Below are 27,134 nucleotides of genomic sequence, written 5' to 3' on the forward strand. Positions count from 1 at the left end.
TTGTAGGAGCTTGAGAGAAAGAGTAGAAAAACAGAGTGCTTGTAGGAATTTGAGAGGGAAGATTCAATGTTCAGAAAGCGTAAAGTGTTTTTGGGGAAGAAGAAGGGTTTATATAGGGGTGAATTTGAACAGTAACTATTTTATACCCTAGGTAAAAGAAAGGATAAGGTAAAAGGTCATTTGGGGGGAATCTTTTGAATTGGAAATTAAATCTCAGCCACATAAGACAAAACGGATTTAAAAAAGGTTTTTGAGATTTTACCAAAAGGGATTTGCATTTAATGAAAAGTCAGACGTACATAATTACGTCAGGTGATCGTGTGGTGAGGGGAAAAGAAGTTGTAATGGATGGGACGTGCTGGGTAAGAGGAAAAGACAGATTAAGGATGCGTTTATGGAAAAACGTTCTTTTTGTCATCATACCTAAAATAGGTCTGACACAAGGAGAATGAGACAGTTTCTCAAGGAATGTTTTTTATTTAATGTTATATTTAATGAAGGATCATTAAATAGCACACTATGATTCAAGGGTTGATGAAACAGTTGAGAAGTTATCAATGTGATAGCGGATGGAAATTGCATTGCGGATGACCAGATGTCATTGCGGATGAACAGATGTCATTACGGAGGGGTGGATACTGTAGTAGAAGAAACTGAGGAGAGCACTTGTGCAAAAAGTTAGTAATAACAAACAATAAGGACCCATGAAAGATAAGTATGATATATGGTTGCGGTACATAGACTGCGGTACCAAAACCATCTATCATAAATAACTTTCAGTTAGAACCGCAACGGAGACCAAGGATGGTCTGCGGTATCTATTAATTCAAAAAGAATTACGGGTCTGGATTCATCATTCCTAACATTTGCAGGAAGGTGTTAAGTTTTGTGGAGTCGAGTGCTTTTGTGAACACATCAGCAATCTCTTCATGAGAATGGACAAAGATGAGTTCAATGTTACCTTTCAAGATGTGGTCTTTGATGAAGTGATACCGTAGTTCAATATGCTTAGTCTTGGAGTGCTGAATTGGATTGTGAGAAATAGCAATAGCACTTTCAGAGTCACATTAGATCGGTATCCGCAGCATTCTATATCCGTAGTCCAATAGTTGAGTTTTCATCCAAAGGACTTGAGAACAACAGCTGGCTGCGGCCACATACTCAGCTTCTGCGGTAGACAGAGATACACAACTTTGTTTCCTTGATGACCAGCCGACGAGTCTTCCACCCAGAAATTGACAACCACCTGAAGTGATTTTTCGATCTAGTTTGCAGCCGGCGTGATCCGCATCTGTGAATGTTGAAGGCTGAAATCATTGCCTGCGGGGTACCATAATCCAAGAGACTTGCTTCCTTTCAGGTACCGTAGTATCTGTTTGGCTGCGGTCATATGTGACACTTTTGGGTCAGCCTGATACCTTGCGCATACACCTGTTGCAAAGACAATGTCTGGCCTGCTTGCGGTGAGGTACATCAAAGAGCCTATGATACCTCTATAAGTCTTGTGATCCACAGATTCGCCTGAGGGATCAGTAGAGATCTTATATCCGAAGGCCATGGGGACCTTAGCCGAAGAACAGTTGTCCATAGAATATTTCTTTAACAGTTCAGTGGTGTATTTCTCTTGATGAATGAATATCCCTTGCGTAACTTGTTTCACTTGAAGTCCTAGAAAGAAGTTAATCTCTCTATTCAAGCTCATTTTGAATTTGTTGGTAATGAGCTTAGCAAATTCATCCACCATTCCTTGATCAATTGATCCGAAGATGATATCATCCATATATATTTGTACAAGCATGAGGTGGTCACCATTTGCTTTTCAAAATAAAGTGGGACCAATCACTCCTCTTTTGTATCCGGACAAGACAAGAAATTCAGAGAGAGTCTCGTACCATGCTCTTGGGGCTTGCTTCAGACCGTAGACTGCTTTTTCAAGTTTGTAGCAGTGGTCTGGGAATTCAATACTTTCAAAGCCTGGAGGTTACTGAAGATAAACCTCTTCTTTTAATTCCCCATTGAGAAATGCACTCTTAACGTCCATTTGGTGTACCTTGACGTTTTTGTGGGCTGTGTATGCTAAGAAGATTCGGATGGCTTCCATTCGTATGCTAAGAAGATTCATCCAGCTTGTTTTTGAATACCCATCTAGTACCAACAATGGTGTGACCGTGTGGCTTCGGGATGAGCTTCCACACTTTGTTCCTTTTGAATTCTTCTAGCTCTTCTTGCATTGCGGATATCCAATCAGGTTCTAGTAATGCTTCTTTAATCGTTCGGGGCTCGACCGAGGACAGAAATGATGCGTAGTGACAATGATCAGATAAGTCCTTGGAAGATCGAGTCTGGATACCTGCGGATGGGTTGCCAATGATTTGACCTGGTGGGTGGTCCTTCGTCCATACGTGTAGATGGGGTTGTAGATGATCAGCAGCTGCGGTAGAGGGAATATCTTCAATATCAGAAGATTCTGCGGTTGGAGATGGCAGTTCCCCCTGGACTTGAGAACATCCTGCGGAATCATCTTGGTTTGTTGGAACGAGAATGAAATTTTCTTGAGCAGTTGGAAGAGGTTCCCCCTGGATTGCGGATGGGAGTTCCTCTGGAACCTGAGAAGGTTCCCCCTGGACTACGGATGGGAGAGTGATAATCCTTGAATCGGTTCTTGTGTCAATGTTCTCTATGAGTTCATCATCCGAATTCGAAGATACGTTTGATGGTAATGGTTCTCTGCGGATAGGAACTTGAGCAGCATCAAGTACTGGAACCTCGACGGTTGTTGCTTGATCCGGAGTAGAGCTTTCCCCCTCAACCGGAGAGGTGGAAGTATTGAGATATACTACTTCGGATAGTGATGGACCAGAAACATCAGCGTGTTGTTGTTGAGCTGCCGGTGACACAATAACTTCGGATAGTTTCGCCGTTTCAACAGGTTCGAAAAGATCATCATAATTGACTTCAACTAGATTTAAAGGACCTGAAGAGGCAGGAATATCGCTTTCCATGATTGCGGTGGTTTCAGTGGATGGAGGGGCGTTGCGGATGTGAGAATCATCAAATTTCACATCGAAGCTTTCAATGATTAGCCTTGTACGTCTGATGAGGACCCTGTAAGCAACTTTGTTACTGGAATAGCCGAGGAAGATGCCTTCATCAGACTTCGGTGCAAATTTGTTAAGATGATCGCGGTTGTTGATCACAAAACATCTACACCCAAAGATATGAAAGAAGCGAACATTTGGCTTGCGGTTGTTAAGGCCCTCATACGGTGTTTTGTTGAGACGTTTGCACACAATGCTACGGTTTTGAACAAAGCATGCGGTTGCTACAGCTTCAGCCCAGAAGTAGAGAGGAAGGTGTACGAAGTTGAGCATGGATCTGGCTGCTTCTACTAGAGTGCGGTTCCTTCTCTCTACTACTCCATTTTGTTGTGGTGTAAAAGGAGCTGAGAAGTTGTGAGAGATGCCTTTGGAAACCAAGAAACTGTTGAGAAGATGATTAGTAAACTCGGTTCCATTATCACTGCGGATACGTCTTACTGGAAGCTTGATCTGAAGTTCTATTTCCTTGATGAAATTGATCAGAATCTGCGGTGTTTCTGACTTGAGTCTAAGGAAGAAGACCCATGTGAAGCGTGTGAAGTCATCCACTATAACCATTATGTACTTCTTGTGATGGAGACTGGCTACGGTTGATGGACCGCAGAGATCAATGTGTAAGAGCTCTAGAGGTTCAGAGATTGAAGAATCAATCACCATGGGGTGACTTGCTTTGGATTGTTTCCCACATTCACAAGCCGGATAGAGAGTATCATTGCTGAATTTGAGAATAGGGAGACCTCTGACTAGTTCTCCGGTGACCAAATTGTTGATGTACCTGAAGTTGAGATGTGCTAGCTTGCGGTGCCATAGGCAGCTGACTTCGGATACGGCTTTGGATAGGAAGCACAACTGCGGTCTACCAATGATCAGAGAGACATCCAAAGGATACATCGTACCTTCGGATCGGGATTTGATCAGACACGTGTTCCTATCACTTGTCATTACATAGCAAAATTGATCATCAAATTCAACTCGATGGCCTGCCTTACATAGTTGGCCAACACTGATGAGATTGTGTTTAAGGCTTTCTACATAGGCAACCTTTTGAATAGAGAAGTTCCCCGTAGTGAGAACACCATAACCTCGGATGACTCCATTCGCATTGTTGCCGAATGTGACATTTCCACCATTGCATATTGGCCTAAAATCCCGAAGGTATTCTAACCTTCCGGTCATGTGCAAGGAGCAGGCACTGTCAATTAACCATTCATCTTCTTGTTCCTCCTTGCACAAAGCCTGAGAATTACACGGTTAGTTTAGGCATCCAAACTAGTTTGGAGCCTGGGGCAATTGGTGAATTTCTGAATGATGCATGGACCGAGGTTGCAGGGACAGGTCTCTTGTCAACTTTTGATCCTAGTCCTGGGTGTTTGTGCAGATTTGGAGTGTTGTGAGTTTTTGAAAAAGTACGAGATTTCTGACTCCGACTAGATTTGACATAGGATGAATCCTTTTGACAACTACACTGACATTTACAAAAAGAGGTTTTGTCTTTTGATCTGACACTACGCTTGGTCAGCGGTCTATAGGATGAATTGGACTTGTTACCGGTCCGAGGTTGGTAATCCCTAACATGAGTGGTGTCGGGTTTTGAAAAAGTTTGTTTTTGAAAAGGTTTTGCACGTGTAGGTCTTTGAGTTCTTTCTGGTGGAGTTGGTAAAATACCCTTCCACTTTTTGAAAATTTGACGTGACTTTAAAAGTGTTGGAGTGGGTAAGATACCCTTCCATTTTGGGTCATCTGAGGAATAGACTTGAAAACCATTGTTTTGAAAAGACTTTGCACCTTTTTGGGTTTTGTCAGATGAATTAGGGATGACTGATGAAACTTGACATTCTTTTTTGTGTGTTTTCTTGATAAGAGAGTTTTTTGAAAAGTAGTGTGAGAAAACAAATTTTTCTAGACTCTTGGACTTTGGAAATCTGACATGCTTCTTGTTTTTCGAAAAAATTTGTCTATTTGTGCCACGGGATCGAATTTCCTCTTTGAAAGCCTTTTTAGCTAAGAATTTTGGTGAACCGCAGTCTTTGTTGTTCAACTGCGGTTTCCTAGAACCCTTTGAAAATTTGTGAAAACAAGGGCTTGAGTCATCAGAACTTGAAGATTCAGGGATTTGAGAGCATTGACCCACTTCAAAGTTTTCTATGGGTAATTCGTGATGAATTGGCTGAAGAGTCACAGTTTCTTTTACTGATGACTGCGGTAGTGATGATTTGACAACTGCAGAGTAAGTCTGAGTTGGGCTTCAGTGGGACTTTTGTGGAACTTTTGACTACAGTGTGAGACAATGCGGTCTGAGGACAGAGATGGAAAGTCTTTCGAGACTTCGGGGCCCTCAATGACAATTTCTTAATCAAATACGGATGAGGTTTGAGAATTTGGGTAAATGGTGCCACAGATAGGAATTTGATCACATGTGTGACCCGAAACCTCAGGCACAATTTCCTCAATGACACAATTATTTCTTAGACTATGCAGTCTACCGAAGTGAGTTTTGATGTCTTCGGGAAAGGTCTTGTCATTGACTGGGAAATGAAATTCTCGGTCTGGAGGGACATACAGTCTGTCTTTATTGAACCGGGGTGAGGAATCCATTGCGGTAGGATATCCATTTGGCCAACCCCAATTGTATGTATTGTCCACGGTTCATATCTACTTCCAACATATGACCAACTGTGGATGGTTTGAATAACTTAATCATTCAGGAAGAGCGACTTAGTTATTCTGGAAGTCAAAAAATGCAAAGTGAAACACAAGAATAAATGAATCAAATATGGTATCAAACCCTATGAATATAAATAAACACTTTTATTTATCACCATACTGATTACTCATTATTCATTGTTTCGGTTTTATCAACTTTATACTTGAATTAAAAACACTAGTTGTCCCATGCTCCAAGCATGTACACTATGTTTTTCTTAAACAATAGCTTTGCCATACACCAAGTATGCACTCTATGTTTGTCTATGATCCTTACTTTGTGAAATAAACCAATTGAACATAATTTCAATGATTCTAATTTCACACTCCCAAATCCTTATCGAAAAATGTGAGAATTTCAAATTTCTATCATTTATCGAAATCTGTTTAGATTTTAAACTTATATGCACTGACCCTCCTGTAATGAATACATACAAAGTCACAAAGACTTGTCAACAGTCATTATAAGGTATTCCAATGGAGATCAACTCCATGGAAACTAAGTCTCATATTCAAAGTACATTGCTTTGGACATGCTTCTTGCATTAAGTTTTCTAATCTTACACAGATAACTTCCACCTATGGAGACAACTCCATATTCTTATTTTGACTATCACTTCTGAATAAGAGATGCCTCTTTTCAGAATATGTCAATATGGTCCTTCCAAAATTAGCACTATACTTCCAACTGTCCCTGAGCAACCAATCTTTGGTAAACCTCAGATTGTCCTCGACAATTGCTTAATCATTTTAGTCATATCCAATTCTAGACCTTTTCCCTTCTTAATGCCTCTGGGCATTTGGAAAAATTTAGAAATGACAAATATTATAGCACATGCAATCGATCCTGTACCCAAAGCAAATGGTACACGATTCATGATGTCTCACATAAAGACATGATTCTAGACCAGTCTTTTGCTACAATATTTTTATTTGCCATGTTTTCAAAATTTGACTATGAAGAGGGATGCCGTAATCATAATCGAATTTTGAGAACGCAATATATAGAATTTCCTTAAGTTGAACCAATCCAACATGAAATTCATATATATATTCTTGACTAAAGATGATTAAGGTCTCAATCTAAGCCTTTAGAACTGAAATGAAGTATATCCTCTCCCTTAGTTATAGCAAAACAACTTTTTCAATCCATGCAGCCTCATGAATTGAAACTTTTGTTTTCTATAATTAACATTGCTAACTTGCAACACTAACAATAATTATCATGCTCCTACTAACATGATGATTATTAGCATAACACTTATGCTCCCACTAGCTTTGACATGTACTCAGAAATCAGCTGGACTTCTAGAAATCAATACTTTATTGACTTTCTTACCAAAGTTCAGATTTCTGATACGAGATGCTTTGATAAAACTTTATCAAAATCATACACCTTTCCTTAGATAGCATGCATGTGTGTCTAAACAATTTCAGAACTATGAAAAGGGATGCCGTAATCATAGTCTCAATTGTTTAGACCTTTTGCCATCTGCTTCAAATCTACTTGGTGGAAGTGTTTCCTCACCATCATTTTCATGAATCGGAGAGAAACCTTATGACCCTTAGATTTTATGGTGTATGTGTTCTTATCCATGTGAATCGTCAAAACCATAGTCACAAGACAAGGATGATGACAAATCCAAACTCATATGGACTGAACTTATGCAATCTTAACTTCTTGCCACCTGGAAGTACAGGGCCTGCCATTGCTTCCAAGTTGTTATGCAACCAATTGAGAACTTTCAGAACTCCTATGCAAAGCCAACTTTAACTGGAATGGGCACAGAATATGTCAACACGATAGGTTATAAATCTCAAGTCGTGTGCTAGTGAAGAACCTCAGGTTTTATTCTTGATTACTTCTTGAAATTCTTTTTAGGATCTTTAAGACTCCCACTATCCTCTTGACATATAAGACTATCTTGCCAAATATTCAAGAGATAGTGCAAATTCTTTATCAAGACAAACACTTCACACAATTGGCCTTAGTTGGTCTTTGTTTTATCCAAAACATCACAACTTACCATTTTCAAATGTACAAGAGTAGGACACTTTTACTCTTACATTTGACAAGTGTTTTAAACCTTTCTTTAAGATATGTCACTCAAGTTATAATCTTGGAGTATGACTCTAAGAATTGTTTTGGAACGAAGTATGACTCATCTTCCTGATCTAACCATTTCAACAATTCATGACTCCTCTTCTTAGTCATAAGAATGCACTAAGATGACCTTTAGAGGACTAATTGTGATATGATTTCTAAATCATTAACATGATCACAAACATGATACTAAAGTACTCTCCCATCTTTTCAGATTTGAGAAACTTTTATCTTTCTGCCTAATTTGATTCTTCCCATTCGTTCTGCCATACATTGAGACTTTTCCAATGTTTCAGAATTATACTTAAACTTGTAAGTATAACCATATTTACTAAACTTTAGTAAATCAAATAGTCTTAACGAGCTTTGTGGTGGACATGACCAGTGCACAAGAATGTGTACTCGGTCCCTTTAGTCCTTCACTTGACTCACACATCCATGTGAACAAGTAATTAGTCTTGATTTTCCAATGCTTGAAAGTTCTCATTCATCATACTATTCAACTTGCATGATTCCAAGTTTCGGTCCAATTGAAACTTGGGCGATGAGGAACTTTCCTGATTTGGTAAATTTAGACACTACCACAAATGAAAGAATCAAATCCATTTTCCAATATTGCTGTCAGTGGAATCATATAAGCAACAATTTTCCACAAATGCCATTGTAAGGATACTTCAAATAAATAAAATTAAACAATTTTCTTTTATTTTAAAACTTTGCGGAAAAACTTATCCTTACAATCCACATGGAAAATTGTTGTTATCTATTCCTTAGCAATATATCATAACTTCTTAAGCAACTGCTCAAAATTCTGATGCGATGGAAATCCACCTTCGCGATCAGAATCAGCATATACTTATTTTAAGATTTCTCTCTATTCTTTGATTATTAAAACATCAACATGTGACCCAGTCACATCATGTAATGAGGATCTCAGAATAGAACTTAACAGAGTTAGATAATGGGCTCTACCTGATGTAGAGTCAAACTTATTGACTTTAACATCCTTAGGTAAATTTGGCAGCTTTGCAATCAACGCCCCTTCCTTTGGCAAAATAAACATATGGACCCTTTGGTAATGAGACTATCTCAGACTTAGCCTTTCTCTTTACCATTTGGTCAACCGGGTTGACTATGGCCAATCCCTTTCCATTGGGAAGAGCATGCTTTTTCTGGATTTCCAGTGTCACCATTGTCACTGTCTATAAAGTTTTTGGGAAGTTGATCTTCTAATCAAATTTGCTTTACTATCGTTCCAAATCATTGCTGATTCAGCAGCACCAAGCAAATAGATATGATCATTAAGGTTCATGTCATAGTCTGTTTCATAGTAGTCCCAAAGGAACTCACTATGTGACTTAGAAAGTGATTGAACATCCAACTTTCTCAAGACTTTGACACCCAACTCTCCCGGCTTGTCAATATGTGACTTCATCTCTAAGATGTGATCACACGTAGACCTTGCTTGCCATTAGGGCTTGAGTGACCTTGAACTTGTGGGTTAGGGAGAATAATTGGAGGAGGTGGAGGAAGAGAAGTATGACTTCCATGAGCCAAACTCGGGAAGTCATATTCATTAGGAAAGCTTGGTTTGGGAAGATCATTGCTGTCTAAACCAGACATCAACAATGGGAGAAATTCACGTAAAGTTGATTTAAGTCCTTAATATAACACCCAATATGATATATTAAGGCTAGGACCCAACAAACTATTTTATAACTTGGAAGAGGGATGCCGTAATCCAAGCTATAAAATATTTGAAGGTAGGTGAATGACGATTCACCAATTTCCACCAAGATAAACGAAATGTATTATTAGGTTTTAATTGGTTTTGAAACTCCTAGATTCTTTTGAGATTCATTGAACTTTTCAATGGCATGGTTCAATCTCGAGTGTGCCCTTCAGGTTTTGTGACTGGGATGCCGAGGATCACAAAACAAGGTGTGAAGTAACCATGCAAATATACTTGGTACCCTTAATATTTACCTCTCAATCGATGTGCCGGTTAACCACACACGCTCCAACGATACTATGATAAACATTAACTTACCCTTTGCCTACCTTGTTAAGTCCAGGTTAGTGTGTCGGTTAACCACACACGCTCCACTAACAGCTTAAACAAAGTGCAAAGTGTAATTTCATGGATTAGCACCTTATTCACATTTTCCTAAGTAACTAAGATTGGGAATTTATAAGTGTTTAGTTACTTAGTATTTATCATTATACTTATAATGAAGGGAGAATTACAGTCCTTGTCCTACCTGTTCGGCTAACGACCCTCCACCGGTCAAGGAAACGGTGAGTGAGAGTGAACACCCATTAAACTGCCATTTTATAGGCAGTAACCTTATACCCCCCTTATAGACCGACTTCGTGAATGAGGCCTACTAATGGTAAGACGACTTGCTCTTATACATATAATATATTAAACTTTTAATATTATAATAGTATAACGGTGTATTTTAGACATTTAAAATACTTGGTGGTTTAATCTATTAATTAAACTAGACTTTTAATTTAATTAAACTCAAACCATATATTTATGGATTTAATAATACTCTTTTAATTAAATGCTTTAATTAACTATTAATAAAGTCCATAAGAGTTAATTTGAACTATTCAACAAAACATCATAATTCCAATTATTAAACTCAAAATTAAAACCATTTAATTAATTGTTTAAGTTATGAACCCAAGAGTTTTAGAATTCAACTCTTTTTTTTCATAAAAACTTTTCTCAAATTCTAAAACTTGAGGGCAAGTTTTGTAATTCTTGAAAACCTTTGGATTCCATAACTTATGGAATTAATTGTGTTTTATGATGAAACTTTCCATGTTCCATAACTTAAGAACAAGTTATGGAATTCTTTAAAACATTAATACCAAATTTTGTAACTCCATAAAAACTTTGAATCAAATTTTTTTTTAAAAAAAAAAAACTTTCATATCCATAACTTATGGAAGTTTCAAAAACGCTTAAGATCACAACTTTAAAAAAAACTTTTGAGCTCCAAAATTTTATGACAAAATATGTAAGTCCTTAAAACATTTAGATCAAACTTTTAAAACTAATAAAATAATCATATCATTTTATCTTTTACTAAATTTGACCTAATTCAACTCATATAACAAATGATTCAAATTTTACAAATAATTCGTTTTTCACAAAAAAAATAATTATCTTAAAATTTGACAAACGTCATGTTTTTTTTTTCTTTTTTTTTCAACTTGAAAATAAAACATTTGCATCAATATAACAGAAAACAACCCATGACTCTGACACCACTGTTGGGTTTTGAGCATTCTAACACTCCTATGGTGTACATGCAACCCTATAAACCTTGGATCTATGTTTTCTCTATTATACATGCAAATATTAACTATTCCAAGGTTTCATCCTAACTAGCATATTATGAAGCACCTATACTACAAAGTTCTAGTTAGATGACATACCTTTTGATGTAGCTTGATGTCTTCAAGCTTTAAGATCTTAGCCCCAATAGTGTGGAAGCCTCAAATGGAATCACAAATCACCAAAACACCTTGGAAGAACTTGAGAGAATATGTATGCATACTAAAATCGGTCCACTCTTATTTTCACACACTTGTCCAATTTTGTGAGCCAAGGACCCCTTTATATATTATGGAGGATTAGGGTTACATCCATGTAAACCTTAATACCCATGACCTTTCATTTACATAGGACCCATGGGTTAAAAGCTCCATGGACCATCCATGAAAGCTTAGCCCAACCTAAATGAACTTGGCCCATTCCATATATATAAGAGTCCATATTTAATTAGTTCTTTTTGATCACTTAATTAATTCTAAATTAATTCTTGATCAATACTAATTAAATAATATGATTCCATATTAATATATTAGAACTTATAATATATTAATATAAATCATAAATATACTATTCTCAAAAGACTATCCATATAAATTGTGCCGGTGAAGTGCAACCCAAATGGACCATGCCGGGTCGGGTCAAGTACATACCAAATATAGTTATGGACTTAGACATTAATCCAACAATCCAGTCGTCCTCTCACGTGGAACACCTCTTGGGACGCAATGCTCTTCTCATCTAATGCTTTGTTATAGTCTGTAAGGGCGGCAACATAAGTGTCATTAAGATCATCTATGTAGGGTTGACAGTCATGCATGCTATAGTTTAGAGTTTGGATCATAAGTTTTACCTGTTCGACGATGCTTAGAGTTCCATCCTTTTCCATGTAGCAGTAGTTGTTGTCCATCTTTGTAGACCCATCGTCATCCGTAGTTGCCAACATGCAGATTTTCCTTTTTCCTTTGACACTGCTGATGGCATCATCTTCGTCTCCGGACGACCAAACTTGATGGTCTCTTTTGACATGGGCTACGTATGCCCTTGCCTTTTCTTTATCTTCCAACTCTTGAGCCATTCTAAGGTAGAATGCTTTGTCTTTCACTACATTGGCCTTACAATCTCTTGCAAAGTGATTCTCTTTGTTGCATTTGTGACAAATTACAACATCAGTCTTGTCTTCTGAGGGAGTACCGGAGTCAGTGGTCTGAGTAGACTGCGGTGCTTCCTTTGGTTGATTATTTTGAGATTGTGGTGGTGGATGAGAACTTTTAGGATAATGAGGATGGTTATTCTGGGAACCGAAGTTACGGTTGAATGGAGGTTTGTTGAACTGTTGATTCTTGCGGAAGGAAGGAGGTCGTAGACGGTTGAACTATTGGCTAACCAGAGCAATAGCCTTCTGAAATTCTTCTTCATCGCCATACTCTGAGTCAGCTTCGTATGACTGCGGTGGAGTGTCATACGAGGGAGAGTAAGATTGATTATGTGGAGCTTGTGCTATGAGAGCAAGTGGTCCTCCGAAGTCAGCACAGTCTTTGAGTACGGTGGATTCTTGTGCTTGCAATTCTCCATAGAGCTTGTAGAGTGACAAAGAATGAATCTTTCTATCGCCTTGGACTATCATCTTAGCTGTAGTCCAATGTCTTCCCAAACCATTAAGAAACTGAAGATTTGTTTCATGGTTACTGTGGATGGTGCCCGCATTGGATAACTTGGTGACTATCAGGTTGAACCTTTTGAAGGAGTCTTCCAAGTTTTCTCCAGTATGAGCTTTGAAGTTGTTGAACTCATTGAGTGCGGTAGTAAGCTTCTTGTCTTGTGCTTGTTCTGAGCCTTCGTACAAATTCTTGAGAACTTCCCAGATCTCTTTTGCTGATTTGCAATTTATGATAATATCGAAGTTGTCAGGAGCAACTCCACAGGAGATTTCATAAAAAGCAACAGCATCATTTTCCATTTTATCGAGATCATCCTTGGTGGGACGGTTCATGACTGGTTGACCTCCTCCTAGTCTGGTTGTAGCGCCGTCAGTTTGGACTGGTGTAAGGACTGGGACATGTGGTCCTTCTTCTACGGATTGCCATACATCTCTACCAAGTCTCCTTAAGTATCTTTCCATTCTTTGTGACCAGTGATGATATTCATTTGCTACCAGTATTGGGGCTCGATTAGAACCACCAACACTGTTGGAAACATTCAGAGATAACGATTGTGCCATTTTTTGAAGTTTTTTTTAAGAAATGAGCTTCAGTGGTATAGAAGGCCCTTTGAAAATCAGAGTTCCGTTTTAAAAAAGCAACCACTATGGCTCTGATACCAATTGTTGAGAGAAAAACTTAGAGACACACTTGAACAAACGTTAGAACAAGTAGATTGCAGAATAGTTAATCTCGAAGGATCTAAAAGCTCAACAATAATATTAATAAGTTAGAGTTAGATAGTTAGAGAGTTAGTTGCGGAAAAGTAAAGAAATAGAAATGACAACAATTGTTATATCAAGTATACACATAAGTTGATTCATAACAAGGAATGCATTCAAACCAAGTTAATAAGGACGATCAAACTTAGTGATTAAGTCACAAAAGACTTGCTCCGAAGAGAGGTTATAATCAGTTGTATTCTAGTAAGATTTGAGAGTAAGAAGGGATGAGTAATTAGATAGAGAGATAGAAAAGATAACTTCAGAGATGTGTATTCAGAATAGATAGATGTGTGTTTGTGAATACAAGAGAATGAGCTCTATTTATAGAGACTCATGAAGTACACTAGATCACATCTCTAAGAGTAGCCATGCAAGGCATACTGGACAATAGAGAGTATTACAATAAAAGACAAGTAAAGTAATCTAGTAAAGTGACTGCGGTAGGTAGGGACTCCGGATGCGGTTGCTGATAAAGGAGCTCGACTGCGGGTGCTTGACGGCTGCGGTAGCTGAAGTTCAAGAGGGTCACTTTTTATGATTCAACACACGGGCTGGATGTCAGATGGAAATTCAATATTATGGGATCGGGTAAGAAGGTTAACAAATCCTCCCATGCATATAGTGCCAGTCATTTGGGCACAAATGTTTAAGTATTTCTGGCAAAACAAAAATGAGGTGAAATCTGGTTTCGGGAGAGGATTGTCACAGCTAGTCATGCACCATAAGAAAAATAGCTCGCACTTTATGACTTGACCGACTTATTTGCAAACAAAAACTGTGCAAACTAGGATAAGGTGGGAAGTGCGAAGGCACGGGTGTATGATGGAGGTAGCTTTATCTCTACCGATAGAATAATAGGGTAGACCAGTAATTTCCCTCCAAAAGGATTCATGGTCAAATTTATTGGGTATGTTTTCGGGAGTTTGATGGGTGTCCGTGATTTGCATGCCCATTTTTCATTCACCCTTTCAAAAGAAAGTACATATTGTTCTCCTATAAGGTGGAATCTGATGGCTGCAGTCTCGTTGTCTCATCCACAAGATGCAAGAAAGTTTCTAGTCGGGTTCTCATAACTCTTGGCTAGTGAGGTTAGAGAAATTTTCCTATCCAATGCTGCGGAACAGTTGGAAAACTCCTTCGAGGACTCTCAAATCGACAAGTGTTTTTATAATAATAAACTTTGTTGAGTTGACTTTTTCTTGGCAGTGCATTTTCGTAGTACTCTCTCGTATTTTTTTTCAGAAGCTTTAGAATTTTCAGATTCTTGCTTCGTCCCTTAGCCGGAGGTTTTCCTTTGCCCGTGACCGAATGCTTTCACGAACTGGACATGATGAACCTGAAATGAAATCACCAAACCCTACAAACCAAACAAACTAAATAACCCAAACACACCAATTCGACAATCTACGAACTACTAAAACAAATCACCAAATTATTTCAAGACATCTATCCTAGACACATTCGGGTGCAATTTCATATAATTTAACATTTAAAACATTCATGCAATATCAATAGAGTCAAGGAAATAATGTACCCCATTGTTGTTCACAGATTCTGAAATATGAAAATGAGCACGCCAATATCCGAAATTTAGAGTTGTTGTAAACCCGCACTCCAAGCTTAAAGCTTTGCCTAATAGCACATGAGAATGAGTTCTCCGCAAAAATAAAAGAATTTCGACAAGATTTGCAAAAATCTGGCGAAATTTTTCGGTAAGGTTTTCAAGATATTTTTGGTGGGGTTTGTAGCCTATAAGAAGGGGAACACAATTGTATTAGAAATTACAAGAGGCGGCCGGAGGTGGCCGGAAAATGGTTGAGATGGGTGGTGGCGTCGATTCTTGTTCCGGTCACGGATCGATGTGGAATTTTTGTGGGATTTGTAGAGTAGGGAAAATGGGTGAGAGTGACGCTAATTTCACGGAATTCCAACCGGTGGTTTGATGGAAATCGAGCGTTTTCGATGATGTGAATGGTGGAGGGGGAGAGTTTGGATGAGAGAGAAAGAAGCGTATGGGGCAGTATGGTCGGCGACTACTTTCTTTTAGGGAAGAAGGGTTTAATTTTCGGTCAATGCTGGTCAAATCTAGGTGTATCGAAGAACATAAAACTTCTATCAAATAGATTTTAAAACGACCAAAGGGCTTCTAAGTGTTGGTGTTGTCCTCCCTCTTTGAAGTCCATGGTTCAAGTCTCGTTAGAAACATAGATATAATTAGAAGTGTAATTTAGAAGTACATTATATTCATCCTTTTTTATTAAAAAAATGTTTACAATGAATTAATTTGTGGGTCCCAAGATGACCCACAACACACTTGTTCCGACATCAACAATTAATTGCAAAATGAATTACAATCTAATTTTCCTTCACTCCTTAAGAAAAACTCATTTTGTAACCAGCTATTCTTTTTATTTTCTTCTACTTCCTTTTGGCTGCAACAAAAAGAGGAAGAAAAAATTTACAAAGTTCATATTATCACTTTTTAACTCTAACGGCTCTTGGAGACCAAAGGGAAATTTCTTTTCTTCTACTTCTTTTGCTAACAGTTTGTAATACCAAAAAGGGAAATTTCATGTATAAAAATCATACAATTTTTAAACGGTCCTATTAAATATAATATCTCTAAGAGGGAGGACACCGGCTGATATCGCTGGGATACAAACCCTTTGGTATTTACATAACCTTTATGTCTAATTATTTGAAGATAATCATATACTCATCATAACATCATCACTCAGAACACATTATAATAATAAAAAGATATAAATAGGGAATATAAAAATTAGATATAATCACATTGTTGAAATCCTATCCCTTAAATATTTGATGAGTAAGAGGTGAAAGAGCCTCGTTAAAAAAAAAAAAGTGAAGGATACTTTCATGTTTGTTTTAGTTGTATAATACAAATTTACGTTTGAGTTTGATACAATTTACAATGATATAATGCTTCGAAAACACAAATATGATAATCTTTAGTTAACTTAATATCGAAAACGAACTTTGAAAACAATATCTTGCACTCACATGAAAGAAAATAGAAAGTGGTAGAACATTCATCCGCAGCTGCTCTCATGTACAAATGGGGAAGGTCACGTTGCATGCAGCTGCGACCCTCCTGGCACCGGCAAGTCCAAGATAGCCACCAAAAGTCGGATCAGCTGTTTCCCGGCAAAGACAAGACTCCTGATCCTTGAGCTTCTCGCAACAGTCTGCTGAGGGTGTCATGTTTGTGACGATGGCCTGCAGACACCAACTGATTTTCACCGGATCGCATGGAGCCTGTGCTTCCGTGAGTTGCAGGTATCCGGTGGAAAGTAGCAGCGCCATCAATGCCACCATAAAACACCGTAGTGACTTCTCCATTGGTTGGTAGATTGAGATTAATGAGATTTAGAGTGACTGCAGAGAGTTTGCGTTGAAATGAAGTGGGGTGTGTTCAATTTATAGAGGCGGTGCGCTGGTTGCTTCCCAGGCATGTCTTTTGAATTACGAATATTTTCTGTTTCCTGTTATGTGTACTCATGTTGTAAACCTTTTTCTGCACCAGGCTTCCGGGTCATTATTTGTCCATAAATTTGCTTACGTTTCTAAAAGAAAATGTTAAATGTGGTGGAAAGTTCATTCTTTTTGTTATGCTTGGCGAAAAGTTTTTTTTGTTTGGTATTTGAAATTTTTTTTGAGAATAATTTTAGAGTGGTCATTCCAAATATTTATTTTTTTCTAATTTTATAATTTTTTTTAGTTTTTAGAATATTTGATCGGTACATTTAATAACAAGTTATCTTAGACCATTATATTTAGATATTATATTTTTTTTTAGTTAATCAATTTTGATTTAATAAATAAAATAAAAATGAATCTATTTTATAAAAAAGTTATATAATTTAAAAGAAGTTGCCCAAACTTTTAAAAATAAAAAATATCAAATATTATAAAGAATACGGTTACATAATATTTTACGGTTCTTTGTGTGTATGTGTTTGTGTATATATATATATATATATATATATATATATATATATATATATATATATATATATATATATATATATATATATGTGTGTGTGTGTGTGTGTTGCGGGGGGTGGGGTGGGGGGGAGAGAGAGAGGATGTGTGAGAATTTTATTATCTTTTGTAGTTCTGGAAAATGTCCTATAAAGTTATTTTTTTAGCTTTACATTTTTTGGCATAAAGTGTTTATAAAATTATAATTATGACATATTTTAGTAAATGGTAAATATGTACCCGACAAGATTTCTTCAGAAAAAATACCGGAAAAATGCTCAAAATTATAATAAATTATATAATTGGACTTGATTAAACATTTAAAACCGATAAATGATAAATTAGTTAATTTTAGAAAAACGTTTTTGAAAAGATTAATCATTGGAGATAGTATTTCATCAATGAAAGTTTTTTGTTAGCTAAAAGTTACTGGAAAGATGACGTGACAAAAAACATTAAGGTCTCGTTTGATAGTTGCTATCTCGGAAAGTGTTGTCCGGGAATTCCATTAACGGGGAAAAAAATCATATTGTTTGATTGTACATATGATTGATTGTGCTGAATGATAAAAAATAACCATATTACCCTATTGTTCTATACTATGATTGATAAAGTTGTTAAATAATTATTAAAACATACAAATTGTCATATAAAATCAAAATTACACAATAATCATTTAAAAATCCAAATACAATTTGTCCTACAAAATCAAAATTGTATCGTTTGTTTTCCATAATGGTTAGGTTTAGGGCATTAAGGAGTCAAAAGCTTGCTTTTGAAGAAAACCGAGTGTCACGACGTTACCATGGGTTGGCCACGACATGACTGACCAAAATGAGGAACGCGTATCGGGACTGTGGTCACAAGATGACACATAGGCGATCACGATGTGAAGAAGGCTACAACCCAAGCACATGATCTTTTAAGGTTTTCCTTCGTATTTAAACCCCATTAAGTCGATTTTAGGGATCATTATCAGCCTCCATCACCCTCCAACCTCAAAAAACCCAAACCCTAATCCCTCTTGGTGGTTCTAGGCCCATTTTGGTGTGTTGGTAGCTTGAAGAAGAAGAAGGTATTCTAGAGTGTTGATCCAGCAAGGAAACCTCACCATCATACTCTTGTGCATATTCTAGACCTTTGTAAGTGTCCAATATTCAAACTTTATGCTTCTAGGTTGCTAGATCTACGTCCTTGTCCCTTTATCTTCAAGTTGAGCCAGTTGAAGTGATGAGATTCCATAAAGTTGGCAACTTTATGGATCCTTGAATCCTTTTGAGTGTTATTTGGTTCAGATATTGGATTTGGTTGTCAATTGGGAACCTTGCATGAGTTTTGAGACATTTTCTTGGCCTTTAACCTATATTGGATAGAGAACATGCATGGAGCATGCATGTCCATAAATTTATCATTTATATTAACCTTTGGAGTCACTTAAGGCTTTCTAGAAAATAGGAGTGCAAGACTTAATGGATTAAGGACTTAAATGATTAAGTGGTTGTCTCAGACTGTGGTTACGACGTGACGATGTGGATGTCACGACGTTACCGAGGAAGGATCTTGCGACTATATTGTCCTGTTATGCTCACGACATAACCACGGAGGGTTCACGTCGTGATGTTGGCTGAGTTGGAGCAGCTCGAGTTGGAATCGAGTTGAGTAGGTTCTCACGGTTGGTCATGACATGAGGGTCAATGATTGATATTGTTGGTTGTTGACTTTGATCATTGACTTGTTGACCTGGATTGACTTTTGGTCAAGATTTGTTGGATTTAGAGTGTATGCTAAGGTTGGGCCTTGCACGTTTTGATAGGAGCGCAGTAGCATCTGTTGCGAGGCATTGAGTTGGGGTTTAGCTGATTTCGTGGGTTGGGTGAGTCTTCTCTTCTCACTATACTATGTAGGTTGCTAGATTGTCTTTGTGACTCTTGCATGAGAGATTTTGGTTGGATCACAACACATGTATGAAAGATTGTGGTTGGATCACATCACTTATATGGAAGACTGTGGTTGGATCATAACACTTGTTTTTCTTTGTGACGTACATGGAAGACCATGGTTGGATCATGGCAGGAAAGACTGTAGTTGGGCTGTAGCACAGGAAGACCACATTTTGATCATGGCAGAAAAGACTGCAGTTGGGCTGTAGCAATGGAAGTGATTGTAAGACTATGGTTAGATCATAACATTCACATGGATTGAAATATACCCTAGGGCTGGGCCCACTAATATGTATGATACGTGATATTTTGGGGAACTCACTAAGCTTTGTGCTTACGGTTTTGTGGTTTAAACATTTTTCAAGTACTTCCAGTTCAAAAGGAAAGGGTCCAGCTTGACTGCACAGTATCCCCTGATGGATTTTTTTGCACTTTATTAATGTTCTACTCTGATGTTTGAAAAATACAATTTACTCTGATTGATTTTGGAAAAAATGTTTGTATGGATTTAATGATTTAAAAATGAAAATTTACTACTAATTTTGGGACGTTACAAGTTGACATCAGAGCTAGGGCACGAATCGATGATGTCTGATGAAGAGCGCCAACGAGAAGAAAGAAAGATGCGAGGTTTTGGGCACAATTGTTTTTCCGTCCCATTCAGCCAGAAAGATATGGTTTTGGGCCTTCGTCGGAAAGACATATCTTACCGTGAAAGACCTTTTTTTTTTGCAAATCAAACAGTCTTTCCGGCCTATTATAGATGTTCTAATAACATATGCAATCATTAATGTTCTAATAACATAAGCAATCATTGAGATTAACCACTATAGATGTTCTAATAACATATGCAATCATTGATCGCATGCATAACTTTTTTATTTTTCCATATCAGCTTTCACCGAACTTTAACAAACATAAACATGTTACTTAAACCTTCTCGGATCATCAATCAATTAGAAAAAACACTTTTTCTATATATAATTAACTAATGTATTCACTTCTATAGAAATAGTATGCATAACAATATATATATATATATATATATATATATATATATATATATATATATATATATATATATATATAGGTTCAGGTTTATTTGAGACTATTCTAATTTTGTGAGACCGTGAGACCAAATCTAAAAATAATTTTAAAATGCAAAATAAATGGAAAAATCCAAAAATTCTTTTTTTAAATATTATTTTCGGAACTTGAATTAACTAAAAAAAATTAAAATAAAATAAAAATAAAATAAAAAAAAATCCCGTTTTTTTTGAAAAATACGTGAAATATTCTAATAGAATATTACACTGACATATTATAAAAAATAATTTTAAAATGCAAAATAAATGGAAAAATCTAAAAATTCTTTTTTTAAATATTATTTTCGGAACTTGAATTAACTGAAAAAAATAAAAAATAATAAAAAAAATCCTATTTTTTTTGAAAAATACGTGAAATATTCTAATAGAATATTACACCGTACATATTCTAAAAAATAATTTCAAAATGCAAAATAAATGGAAAAATCAAAAAATTCTTTTTTTAAATATTATTTTCGGAACTTGAATTAACTAAAAAAATAAAAAAGAATAAAAAAAATAAAAAAATGCGTCTCACGGTCTCACAAAATTAGGCCGTCTCACATGAACCTAACCCTATATATATATATATATATATATATATATATATATATATATATATATATATATATATATATATATATTCCATTTTCATTTTTATCTTGTCGCACAACATCTTCTATAATAAAAGTTCTCGTCTGTTATGTCAACAAAATTCTTATTTTTATTATTCTTTTTGAAGAATAAATACGAGATAGTGTTATATTTTGTCAAAATATTTATGAGAGGATTAATTCTTTTGCCAACATAACAAAAAAATTATAATAAGATGACGGTGTCACAAAAAGTCAAAACTAACAACATGATTTTTCAATGTTTTTTCCCAAAATAAAAAAGATGGTAAATTCTTACCTATATATTTAAATCATACCAAAACTATTATAATATAGTTAAAAAGTAAATATTAATTATCAAACACTAAAATGAAATATTATTTTGATATTGATTAAAAGAAATCAATTAGTTAATAAATAAGAAAGATTTAAAATTTAATTATAATTAGAGAGTAAAATAAAATATTATTTATTAAAGAGGTGTTAGTCTTATTAAAGACATCCAACCAAGGATTTCTTAATATGGAGTGGTTGAATTATTTAACCAAATAATGTATAATCTCCAATGATAAAAAAAATAATAATAAAAAAAAAAAAAATTGTTTTGAGGTTGATTATTAATATTTTATCTTTTCATTAACTTTTTGTTGAAGATGCTCTATATATATATATATATATATATATATATATATATATATATATATATATATATATATATATATATATATATATATATATATATATATATAAAAGTAGTTCAATTAAAATACAAAATATCGTGAAAACGTTATAAAAAAAATATTAAAAAATATTAAAAAAAATATATATGTTTGTTTTTTTGTATCAATATGGATATCACTTTTTAGATCATGTGACAAATGATAAATTTTCTGTTTATTTGTTTATTTTTTGGTAATTAAAAAATTAAAACTAATTAATTAAAAATCAACGCTAAAAAAATAAATTCAAACAAAAATTTTAAATTTCATAGTTATATATCGATATGTAGACTACCTTTTAGAACAACTTTATCATTTTATTTTATTTTTCTAAAAAATTAATCCTTAAAAATAAAACCTCAAACATATATATATATATATATATATATATATATATATATATATATATATATATATATATATATATATATATATATAGTAGTGGGATACCAGTGCGATGCAGCGACAACGTTTTATTTCATTCAAACGATTCATTTCCGTCCAAAATTTGTTTCATTTTGGTGGTCTTCAAATCGTTTCTTTGTTGTGTATAGTTTCCTTTCTATAGGAGTTGTTATTTGGGTTAAAAATAAAAATAGTTTGTTATTTTGTTTTGAAAGTATGTGAGCTTTAATTTAAAACAAAATATGTTATTGTTTTGGTTTAAAAATAAATGTACATTGTAGTTGTGATTAGAAAAAGAGGTACTAATTATTCGGATATACATTAATATAAATAAATATAAATAATAATAATAATAATAATAAGTCAAATCAAGTCTTTATTACACACAAAAGACACAAAAATGAAGTAGGAGTTAACTTGTATTTAAAAGATTGAGGTATCCTCTTGGTTTCTATCAATTTTGGGTTTCATGTAATTAACTTGTTTTAACTTTTTAATTTTGTATCCTAGTAGTTGCCTCGAGTTTTTTGAATATGATGAAGTTGGAGTTTTCATAATTCACAACACAATGTAATATAGGTTTACTTAACAAATTAAGTTTTATTAGCTATAATATTTTTCATGCTAACCTAATTGCAAATCAATCATATTAAATTTGATATTTTAATATTTTTTATTATTAATTCTATTAAAAATTTCATTGTAATGAATATTGTCATTCAATATTACTTAGTATAGTGATTTTGTCAGGTTATAAAGTTATTTTTTTATTAAGACATCTAAATATAAAAATACCATCAATTATAATATTGAAATATTTTGATATTTTTTTTAAATATAATCTTTTAAAAGGAAGTTGACTTTTAAACCATCAAGAACAAACATTAAAATTTAATTATTATATTTGGGTAAACATAAATAAGATAAATAAGTTGAAAAGAAAAAAAATATTGAACCAAAAACACATTTTAAGTGTTTAAGTAACAATATTGAAAATAAATGTATGTTTAAATTTGATTTATATATATATATATATATATATATATATATATATATATATATATATATATAAGATCAAATAATTTACGATTTATCTTTCAATAACATCATCCAATTTTATATAAAAAAACATAAACCGTTTAATTTCCACTTTGATGTTATTGATGTATTAATTCAAATGTATTAAAAGATCTTATTTAAGTAAGTCATTTGAAAATTTAAAATTTAAATTCAAATTTGAAATCAACACAACCGTTGTACAAACCATACCTAAGGGTAGGATATCCATCACTTCCTACGTTCCATTGTCACACAGCTTAAATGTACAATATTCATACATTTTGGTGAGGAGGTACCTGATGTGTAAAATCTTAAGTCACTAGCTTGTGTGGTGCCAAGTGTTAGCTTGTGTGGTGTCAATTGTAAGAAAGTTAAAAATATGATGGTCCAAATGTAAAAAAAAAATGAAATTGTTAGTCATGAACTAGATGATTCTTCCTCCCAGTTGATAGAGACGATCAATTGATAGTATGAGAATAGAAGATGGAGTGGTTTTCATGGAATTGGAGGATCTGGATTTAATTAAGATTTAGAGTTAAAGGTGGAATTAGAGCTCAAGAGGTAACAATTCTTCTTCTTCGTAGCTTAATGTCGATCTAGGGTTTTAGAAACCATTCAAATATGAAAATGTTAGTATAATTATGATTCATATGTGCTTCTTCAATCATTTCTAACATTTACTCTAGATATCTCATAAGAATCTACATCTATTAGATTGTTATGAAGTTTGAGAATAATTGATGAGCTTGATGTGTAATATCCTGTTTCGAGAAGTTCTTATTTTAGGATTGTGGATAATAAATCGATCAAATGGAGGCATTGGGCTTTAATATAATGGATTTTAGACTCTGTTGGAGGTGTATGTTGCTGGATAAGTGATTTAAACATTGGATTGTTCAATGGAAGTTGAAGGGTAAAATGGGAAAGGTTATTTCGGGCTTCTTGCATAAATTATGGATTTTAGTTCGAGATGTTTTTAGTTATAAGTATAAAGATAGAGTTGTAGAGCTCGTTGATACCTTTCCGTTGATAAAAGAATCATCGAAAATGGAGTTGAAACAAAGATGTTATGGCTGTTTGAAGTTACGTTGGAAAAGGGAGTCAAGCAATACGTTAGGCATATGCTAGGAGTACGTTGCGTGTACTAGGCTGAAGGAGGTGCATTTTTAGGGTGTTACGTTGGGCGTAACTTATGGTACACTAGACGTACCAACACTTTGTTAAACCCTATTTTTGTGGTTTTGGGCCCTATTTAAGGACTCTAACCCCTTGGGGTCCTTCCTAACATCTGCCTCCACCCTCTTGAGCCTCCAACTCGAAACCTTAGACCCTAGAGCAAATTTTGAGCCTTTTCATGTGTTTTGGCTGCATTTTGGAAGAAAGAGAAGTCCAATCTTGTTGATTGTTGAAGCTCAAGCTTGTGGATCTAGAGCCTACATTACTTTTCTCAACTCCAGAAGGTATAAAGCTTGAACCTTGACGACTCATTTGTTATATCTAGCTAGTTTTCGGTTTTAGCAGCTTTTTGTCTCATAATCTTGGTATTCATGAGTATAGATTACTTTGATCCAAATGAGTTGTCATTTCAGACGTTTTTGGGTGCTTTGAGTCATAAAAATGTGATCTTCGTCCTTTTCTTCCCTCCATGCAAGAGTTATGATGCTTTGGTTTATGTATTAAGTTAGGGTCTTGGTGTTTGGACTCCTTCTAGCCATGGAAAGTCATAAAGTTGGAAACTTTATGACTTAGATTGATATTTGGGACTAGATTTGAGCTTTGGAAGTGCGATCTTAATCGAATAAGCGATTAATAAGGAAATATAGGATCAGGTTGAGTACATTGTGCGTACTGGGCTAAGGCCCCGTATTTTGGCTAAGGACTTATTACGCTAAGCGTAGTGACTGAGTATGTTGGGCAAACTTAGTCTGTGTTGACCTCCTTTGACTTTTTGACTTTTGACCTATTGACTTTTTGACCAGTTTGACTTTTGTTCAAACTTGTTAGAATTGAGTATTTGACTAAAGATTGATCTCAGTTTTGTTTTAGGAAGTTTGGGTTGGTTGTTCTGATGCTTAGGTAGCTTTTGGGCTTCTATTGAGTAGTTTAGGTGAGTCTCTCCATTATACTTGTGGGTCGAAGGCACCAATGACGGCCTACTGGATTATGTTTGTAGGATGATAATTGTCTTTGTGACACTTTCTAATATGCATGTATGTGCTTGTTGTCTTTTTGACTAATGTTGATATGCCTTTATGCTTATGAATGTGGGGTGAAATAGACTTGGGGGTTGTTATAGACTCGACGCAGCTATGTTGTTATATGGAGTCATTATGGACTCAGGGTTGATTCGGACCCGGGGGTTGTTATGGACCCGACACAACTACATGTTGTTATCTGGAGTCATTACGGACTCGGGGTTGATACGGAACTGACACAACTACGTGTTGTTATATATATATATATATATATATATATATATATATATATATATATATATATATATATATGTTGTATGTGATATTTTAGGGAACTCACTAAGCTTTATTTTTACGGGTTTTGTGGTTTAAACATTTTCAGGTACTTTTAGTTTCAAAAGAAATAGCCCGACTTGATCGCACTGCATACCCTGAAGATTAATCCGCAATGGTTGTTTATGACTTTACTTTGATGTGTTGAGAATACTTTTACTCTGATCGTGTTTTGGAATAATGAATGAATGGTATTGACTTAATAAAAAAAAATGAAATTTTTACTCGGTATTTTTGGGACGTTACAAGTTGGTATCAGAGCCTTGGTTTAAGGGATCCGGGCATACTTTCTGGCATGTCTGAACTTAAACTAAGGATTTCTAAAATCTTTTAGAAGAAAAATGATTTCCCAAATACCTATACATGTGTTATACTTATTGTTTTTGTATGAGTATATGAGAATTGCATGTTAGATTAGGGCTAAGGATCTATTCAGGATTACATGATAGAATTCTAGGAGAGATGCCTGTATATGCCTGCTGATTGAGTGATGTGTGTGAAACGAACTAAGTTTTATCCTACTTTTCACTTACGAATTAGACAACAAAGGCAGTGGACCTATCAATTGTGGTATAGTTAAATAAGTAGGGTATCGAACTCAGGGAACGGAAATTAAACTAATTACTAATATTATCTAAAACAAATAATAAAATAGGAGGGGTTTCTCTAGTTTTACAAGACTAGAAACTTAACTAAAACTTACCTAGCACTTAATTAAGCAGCTAAACAATTAAATTGCAACTAAATTCAATGATAAAAAGGACTTCTGTCTAGGTTCGAGTCATTTAATCCTATGGTTGATTTTATGGTAAATATATCGGATTTATTTTTCATTGGCTACCGATTTAGATGATTAGGTTCACGTTCGTTATTGCTAATCCTTAGAAAACAGATTAATTCAAGCAGTGGTAAGTTGTGTAAGTTAATAAGTTCCCTAGTTAATTAATTCGGGTTAAGTAAGACTTGTAATGGTTAATTGAATTGGTGATTCAATTAACCTCTTGTTGATGGTGTATCACACAAGCTCACGTATTAATTTACCTAGTTTCTAGTTAATTCTAGTTTCACATTCGTTATTCCTAGACATATAACTATGTGGT

Source organism: Lactuca virosa, chromosome 4 (assembly GCF_052849685.1).
Source record: "Lactuca virosa cultivar CGN04683 chromosome 4, Lactuca_virosa_CGN04683_v6, whole genome shotgun sequence".
Taxonomy (NCBI): domain Eukaryota; kingdom Viridiplantae; phylum Streptophyta; class Magnoliopsida; order Asterales; family Asteraceae; genus Lactuca; species Lactuca virosa.